We start from the raw sequence: 8,873 nt of genomic DNA on the forward strand, positions 1-8,873 counted from the left end.
TTTGTCTGTGATTGTGATGTGTGTGTGTGTGTGTGGTGCGTGCGTGCGTGCATGCGTGCTCGTGCGTGCGGTGCGTGTATCCGTGCACATGGATATTATGACCATAGGCCTGCTCTGTACTGTGTCTTGATGGTCTGCTATTTGACTGTATGATTTAGTGAAGGGAGTCTGTTCAAAGTACTGGCCCAGAGCTCTCTGGCTATGAGGCTAAGGACGCTCTCACCTCACTCATCTTTTATGGCCAACATTCCGCCCCTAATAAATCATCGCGGACGCACGTACCTCGAAGAGAAAAGGCTCACACACAGATACACTCTCTTTCACCTATCACACACACGTGAACATACACGGTGCGCACACACGCGCACAAACACACTCACACACACATACACACATCATACACACGTACACACACAAACACACTCACACACACATACACACACTCACACTCACACACCACTCACACACACATACACACTCACAACACATACACACACAAACAAAACACACTCACACACACATACACACACTCACACAAACAAACACACTCACACACACATACACACACAAAACACCACCACACACACTACACACACAAACACACTCACCTCACACACATACACACACACTCACACCCATACACACCACACCAGAGAGAGAGAGAGAGACTATCTTGCCTTTCAACACAAACACACACACACACCAATAAAGAGAACCAATGCTGCGGCCCCGATCCATGATGACAGAGTTGTCTGGGGCCTCGGTCGCACGACCCCTGATCCTAACGTCTGCTCCCATGGTAACCCTTGTGCTCCGTTCACATCTCACTCATAAAGCGGTTCTGATTCCCTGTAAATACAAACAGGTTGCAATCAGCTATGGTCAGTTATGGTCAGCTATGGTCAGTTATGGTCAGCTATGGTCAGCTAAGGCAGTGTGGTCAGAAACATTAGTGATTTATCTGACCCCCCCAAAAATTATTTATGTTATTGTTTTATTCATCCCTTTTTTTTCTCCTCAAATTCTGTTGTTTCTTGTGTTTTTCCATTCCCGCTGTGTTTTCCGCTGTGTTTGTGTTTTCCTGTGTAGCCAGCACATGAGATAGTGTAGCCTAGCGGTCAGAGTGCGGGGCCAGTGACCGAAGGGTTTCTGGTTTGAATCCCCAAGCAGACAAGGTGAAAAAACAGTTAGATGTGSCCTTGAGCACGACACTTAACCCTTATTGCTCCTGTAAATCACTCTGGATTATTTTCAATTTAAAAACCTGATTTGTACAGCAACCCGATGGTGGTCTAGTGCCCGGTAGGGTCCTGTCTGTGTAGTACATGGTCCTAGTGGATTGATAGTTGGTCCTGTCTGTGTAGTACATGGTCCTAGTGGATTGATCGGCAGCCTGACAGCAGATTCAGTAAGTGTCTGACCCCTGGTTATTTAGATTTATGCACCAGTGTTAGGTCGGATAGAAGGTCCAGTCTCTAACCAGGTTTCCATCCAACCTTTTTATGCAAGTAAAGTACATGTTGGATAGAAAATGTTGTAAACAGCTAATTTGGCGGTAAATTTTCCAAAGGTGGGATCTTTTTGTGTCAGTATGGCAGTGGAAAACACCTTTATGTGTCACGCCTGCTCCCGCTCTTCCCCCCTGGRGCTCGAGGGCGCCAGGCTCCCCAGCATTACTCACTCCTGCCACCATCATTACGCACACCTGCCTTCCCCTGTCACGCGCATCAGCGATTATTTGACTCACCTGGACTCAATCATCTCTGTTATTACCTCCCCTATATCTGTCTGTTCCCCCGCTCTGTTCCCTGCTTCAGCATTGATTGTCATATGTCCTTGTATACCCGTGTGCTGACACTGCTCCTGTCTTGTTCCATGTCCGTTCCGATTAAATGTTTGACTCCCCGTACCTGCTTCTCTACTCCAGCATGGTCCTTACATTTATGTGCACGATATGGCAGTAGAAACACCTTTTTGTGAGAGATATGGAGGTGGAAACACCTTTTTGTGCGAGATATGGAGGTGGAAACACATTTTTGTGCGAGATATGGAGGTGGAAACACCTTTTTGTGCGAGATATGGAGGTGGAAACACCTTTTTGTGCAAATATTTACATAAAACCATTATTTGGTACATGGGAATTTAACTGCAAAAGTTATTTTTACGTGCACTATGTCATCACACACAGTGTTTTATCCGTGCTCGTCGTTCTCACCAGGGTCTTGACCTGACTGCAGTTTGGCGTAGTAACTGACTTCAGTGGGCAAATGCTCACCTTCGATGACCACTGCCATGCTGGAGAAGTGCACTCTTCACGGATGAATCGCGGTTTCATCTGTACCGGGCAGATGGCAAACCAGGTGTATGGTGTCATTTGTGTGAGCAGGTTTGCTGAAGTCAACGTATTGAACAGAGTTCCCCATGGTGGCGGTGGGGTTATGGTGTGGGCAAGCATAAACTACGGACAATGAACACAATTACATTTTATTGATGGCAATTTCAATGCAGTGATATACAATGACGAGGCAAATGGTGGTCACACCAGATACTGACTGGTTTTCTGATCCGTGCCCCTACATTTTTTTCTAAGCTATCTGTGACCAACAGATGCATTTCTGTATTCCCAGTCGTGTGGAATCCATAGATTAGGGCCTAATGAATGTATTTCAATTGACTGATTTCCTTATGAACTGTAACTCTGAAAATTCTTTGAAATTGTTGCGTGTTGTGTTATTTTTCTGTTCAGTGTAGTAAACCGGGGCGGCAGGGTAGCCTAGTGGTTAGAGCGTTGGGCTACTAACCGAAAGGTTGCAAGTTTGAATCCCCGAGCTGACAAGGTACAAATCTGTCGTTCTGCCCCTGAACAGGCAGTTAACCCACTGTTCCTAGGCCGTCATTGAAAATAAGAATTTGTTCTTAACTGACTTGCCTAGTTAAATAAAGGTCAAATAAAATATAAAATAAAAACCGCAGACACATACTCCCTCCCACTACACGACCCACACGACAAAGCAGTAACATCTACACTATCAAAAATAATTACAATTGAAAATTCCTATGGTTGGTGTATTACTCCTCAGACAGCCATTTCAAATGTCAAAGATTGCATAATGTTGGACTACTGTAAAACAAATCTTAAAGCGGGTAAAAAATTGAGACAGATGTAACCAGTAATCCATACATGCTGTTGTGCTGTTATCGTCGTTAGCTGTTTTCCCTGCCTATGACTAGGTTGCCTCGGTCAGGAAAAGCTCCTGGGCCTGTATTCATAAGGCGTCTCAGAGTATGAGTTTCCATCTAGGATCAGGTTCCATCGGTTCCACCGATCAGGTTCCACCGGTCCATGTAATATTATTCATTATGAGTGAAAAGACCAATCTAATCCTAGATCAGCACGCCTACCTAGCATTGATGTATGTCTCCAATAGAGAACCATACAGGGAACAAGGCACATGTTCCAATCAGATACTGTTCTCGATAAGAAGTGAGAATCAACATTTAGTGAAGTTGAGACAAGCAATAAAAAAAATATGTAAATCGTCAGATTATTGTCAAATTATTGTTCACATCCAAAAACAAGTCACAGGGCAGATTCTTCAAAGGTATTATGTAGTATTTGTCATTCATCTCAACTGAAGTGTATTTAGCTAGACACCCTCTAATATACCAAGTCACTGTATTTCAGCCCCATTAATCATTTGACAGAACGTAAGGGATCACTGTGTGTTGTGGTGTGTGTTGTGTGTGTGTGTGTGTGTGTGTGTGTGTGTGTGTGTGTGTGTGTGTGTGTGTGTGTGTGTGTGTGTGTGTGTGTGTGTGTGTGGTGGTTGTGTTGTGTGTGTGTGTGTGTGTGTGTGTGTGTGTGTGTGTGTGTGTGTGTGTGTGTGTGTTGTGTATCAAATAACAAAAATATATATTTGGTCGTGTACACATATTTTGCAGATGTTATCACAGGTTGTAGCGAAATGATTATGTTCCTAGCTCCAACATTACAGTAATACCTGACAATACAAAACAATACGCACAAATGATGGACAGTATATGAATAGAAAAGGTGTCTACAACAGTAGTTAAATAGGATGAGTCTTTATTAGAATACAGTATATACACATAAAGTGGGTAAACAGTATGTAAACATTATTAAAACGATCAGTGTTCAATGACTATGTACATACTGTAGGGCAGCAGCCTCTAAGGTGCAGGGTAGTTAGAGTACCGGGTGGTTGCCGGCTAGTAACAGTGACTAAAGTTCAAAGCAGAGTACTGGGCGGAGGCCGGCTACTGAAGATAGAAGCTGTTTCTTAGTCTCTCGGTACCAGCTTTGATGTACTTGTACTGTCTCCGCTTTGTAGATACTAGTGGGTTGCATAGGCCGGGACTCAGGTGGCTGAGGTCCTTGTTGATCTTCTTGGCCTTCCTGTGACACCAGGTGCTGTAGATGTCCTGGAGGGCAGGCAGTGTGCCCCTGGCATTGCATTGGGCTGACTACACCACTCTCTGGAGAGCCCTGCGGTTGCTGGCGGTGCAATCAAATTTCTTCAGCCTCCTGAGGTTGAAGAGGCGCTGTTGCACCTTCTTCACCACACTGTCTGTGTGGATGGACCATTTCAGGTTGTCGGGAACTTGAAGCTTTTCACCCTCTTATGACATTCAGGGAGAGGTTATTTCCCTGGCACCACTCCACCAGGGCCCTCACCTCCTGCCTGTAGGCTGTCTCGTCATTGTTAGTAATCAGGCCTACCAGTGTTGAGTCGTCTGCCAACTTGATGATTGAGTTGTAGACGTGCGTTGCCACGCAGTCTTTAGTGAACAGGGAGTACAGGAGGGAGCATAGCATGCAGCCATGTTGAGGGTCAGGGTAGCGGATATGTTGTTGTGATGTCGGCCACGGAGAACGAGAGCTCACAGTCCTCGTGAGCGGCAGCACTGTGTTTTACTCGAAGCGGGCAAAGAAGGTGTTTAGCTTATCCGGGACCAAGGCACTGGTGTCCATGATGTGGCTGCATGCATGTTCATGTGCATTCATGTGCGTGCGAAAATGTGTGTGTGTGTGTGTGTGTGTGTGTGTGTGTGTTGGTGTGTGGTGTGTGTGTGTGTGTGTGTGTGTGTGTGTGTGTGTGTGTGTGTGTGTGTGTGTGTGTGTGTGTGTGGTGTGTGGTGTGTGTGTGTGTGTGTGTGTGTGTGTGTGTGTGTGTGTTGTGTGTGTGTGTGTGTGTGTGTGTGTGTGTGTGTGTGTGTGTGTGTGTGTGTGTGTGTGTGTGTGTGTGTGGTGTGTGTGGTGTGTGGTGTGTGGTGGTGTGTGTGTGTGTGTGTGTGTGTGTGTGTGCGTGAGTGCGTGCGTGCGTGCGTGTAGATGCTTGGCCATCAACAGTGCGTGACTTTCCACAGTTTGTTACATTACAGCCTTATTCTAAAAATAAAAAAATCGATGTTTCTCATCAATCTACACACTATACCCCATAATTTGTGCAAATGTATGAAATAAAAAAAACTTAAATATCACATTTACATAAGTATTCAGACCCTTTACTCAATACTTTGTTGAAGCGCATTTGGCAGCAATTACAGCCTCGAGTCTTCTTGGGTTTGACTTAACAAGCTTGGCACACCTGTATTTGGGGAGTTTCTCCCATTATTCTCTGCAGAACCTCTCAAGCTCTGTCAGGTTGGATGAGGAGCGTTGCTGCACACCTATTTTCAGGTCTCTCCAAGATGTTTGATCGGGTTCAATTCCGGGCTCTGGCTGGGCCACTCAAGGACATTCAGAGACTTGTCCGGAAGCCACTCCTGCGTTGTCTTGGCTGTGTGCTTAGGGTCGTTGTCCTGTTGGAAGGTGAACCTTCGTTCCAGTCTGAGGTCCTGAGTGCTCTGGAGCAGGTTTTCATCAAGAATCTCTCTGTACTTTGCTCCGTTCATCATTCCCTCGATCCTGACTAGTCTCCCAGTCCCTACCTCTGAAAAACATTCCACAGCATGATGCTGCCACAACCATGCTTCACCGTTGGGATGGTGCCAGGTTTCCTCCAGACGTGATGCTTGACCTTCAGGCCAAAGAGTTCAATCATGGTTTCATCAGACCAGAGAATCTTGTTTCTCATGGTCTGAGAGTCCTGTAGGTACCCTTTGGCAAAATCCAAGCAGGCTGTCATGTGCCTTTTATTGAGGAGTGGCTTCCGTCTGGCTACTACCATAAAGGCCTGATTAGTGAAGTGCTACAGAGATGGTTGTCCTTCTGTTGTTGAGAGAGATCACTCTTCAAAGCCCAGCAACCCACCACTTCCAGCCCACCAGCATACACCAGCCACCCTGTCCCCCTTCTTAAACCCAAGCATACCCAACCACTTCTTCCAACCGCAGCCACCCAAGCATACCCAACCCAGCGTCTTCAAACCCAGCCACCCAGCATACCAGCCACCCTTCCCCTTCATAACCCAGCATACCCAACCACTCTCAAACCCAGCCACCCAGCATACCCAACCACTCTCAAACCCAGCCACCCAGCATACCCAGTGTCCACCCTTCAAACCCAGCCACCAGCATACCAGCCACTCTTCAAACCCAGCTGGCCCAGCAATCCCAAACACTCTTCAAACCCAGCCACCCAGCATACCCAGCCACCCTTCTCCCTTCATAAACCAGCATACCCAACCACTCTCAAACCCAACCACCCAGCATACCCAAACCACTCTTACACAGCACAACCCAGCCACCTCACGGCATACCACCAGCCGACCCTTCAACCCAAAGCCACCCAGCATACCCCCACCCTTTCAAACCCAGCCACCCAGCATACCCAACCACCCTTCAACCCAGCCACCCAGCAAGCCGCAACCCTCTTCAAACCCAGCCACCCAGCTAATCCCAACCCACTCTTCAAACCCAGCCACCCAGTCACCCACGACTTGCTTCAAACCCAGCCACCCAGCATACCCAGCCACCCTTCAAAACAGCCACCAGCATACCAACCACCTTCAAACCAGCCACCCAGCATTACCCAGCCACCCTTCCCCCTTCAAACCCAGCAACCCAACCACTCTTCAAACCCACCACCATACCCAACCTCTTCAACCACCACCAGCATACCAGCCACCCTTCCCCCTTCATAAACCAGCATAGCCCAAACCACTCTTTCAAACCCAGCCACCCAGCATACCCAACCACTCTTCAAACCAGCCACCCAGCATACCCAGCACCCTTCAAACCCAGCCACCCAGCATACCCAACCACTCTTCAAACCCAGCCAGCCAGCATACCAGCCACCCTTCCCTCTTCATAAACCCAGCATACCCAACACTCTTCAAACCCAACCACTCTGTCAACCCAGCCACCCTTCAAACCCAGCCACCCAGCAATCCCAACCACTCTTTCAAACCCAGCACCCAGCATCCCAGCCACCCTTTAAACACAGCCACCCAGCCATTAACCCATCACCCTTACCCCTTCATTAACCCGCATACCAACCACCCTTCCCCCTTCTAAAACCCAGCATACTCCCCTGATTCTACAGAGCTAATATTTTATCAGTAACCAAAACACAGGCAAGACTACTGAGCCCAACATGCAGACATCTCTTGTCTTTAGCCCAGTTGTTCAGATGATGGGCCTGCAGACACAGAGGAGGGTTGTGCCACTGCCACCATTGACTGCATGTGAGCTGGATCTATTGGCAGACTCTGAGGTATAATAGGTCTGCAGCCAGATGAATGTCTCTGTCAATGATGTCCGGAAAAAAACGATGGTTGCGCCTTTTATCAATGTCATTTAAAGAGGTTAATGGTAAAACTATATACTATTACAGGCATTGAGATCTGAGTAAACCAGCAGGCAAAATCTGATTGACTTTAATTTCCTTGCCTTTTCTTATTGAGGGAATATGTCTGCTATATGAGTTATAAACATCAGGAAATGTTATGAGGCAAGCTTTAGGAAAAGCCAACAGACTGGTTTAAAGTCTATGTAATAGGCATGCCAACGGGAGTGAGTATGAGCTCTATATCCTCAGTGGAGAAGAGAAAGTTCTTGTGCATAGTGTTTACGGGCCAGTATAAATGGTCACGTTTCACATGTTTCACATGATCTGTAGCACCGTATAACTAGTAGTGATTCCAAAATGTCATCAACTGTTATTCCTCAATCACACCATTTTGCGCACCAGTGGAAAAGCAAAACTGTGAAGAGAGGACATCGTCAAATATACAGTGCATTCGGAAAGTATTCAGACCCCTTGACTTTTTCCACATTTTGTTACATTACAGACATATTCTAAAATTTATAAAATAATTTTTTCCTCATCAATCTACACACAATACCTTATAATGACAAGGGAAAACAGGTTTTTCGAATTTCTTTCAAATGTAGATCATAAAACAATTGAATAACTAATTTACATAAGTATTCAGACCCTTGCTATGAGACTTGATATTGAGCTCATGTGCATTTTGTTTCCATTGATCATCCTTGATGTTTCTACAACTTGATTGGAGTCCACCTGTGATAAATTCATTCATTGGACATGATTTTAAGGCACACACCTGTCTATATAAGGTCCCACAGTTGACAGTGCCTGTCAAAGCAAAACCAAGCCATGAGGTCAAACAAATTGTCCGTAGAGCTCCAAGACAGGATGTGTCGAGACACAGATCTGGGAAGAGTACAAAACATTTCTGCAGCATTGAAAATCCCAAAGAACACAGTGCTCCACCCAATCTTAAATGGAATACGTTTGGAACACCACCAAGACTCTGCCTAGACCTGGCCGCCCGGGCAAAACTAAGCAATCAGGGGAGAAGTGCCTTGGTCAGGGAGGTGACCAAGAACCCGATGGTCATTCTGAAAAATCTCCAGAGTTCCTCCGTGGAGATGGGACAACCTTC

This window comes from Salvelinus sp. IW2-2015, unplaced genomic scaffold (assembly GCF_002910315.2).
Source record: "Salvelinus sp. IW2-2015 unplaced genomic scaffold, ASM291031v2 Un_scaffold1453, whole genome shotgun sequence".
Taxonomy (NCBI): Eukaryota; Metazoa; Chordata; class Actinopteri; order Salmoniformes; family Salmonidae; genus Salvelinus; species Salvelinus sp. IW2-2015.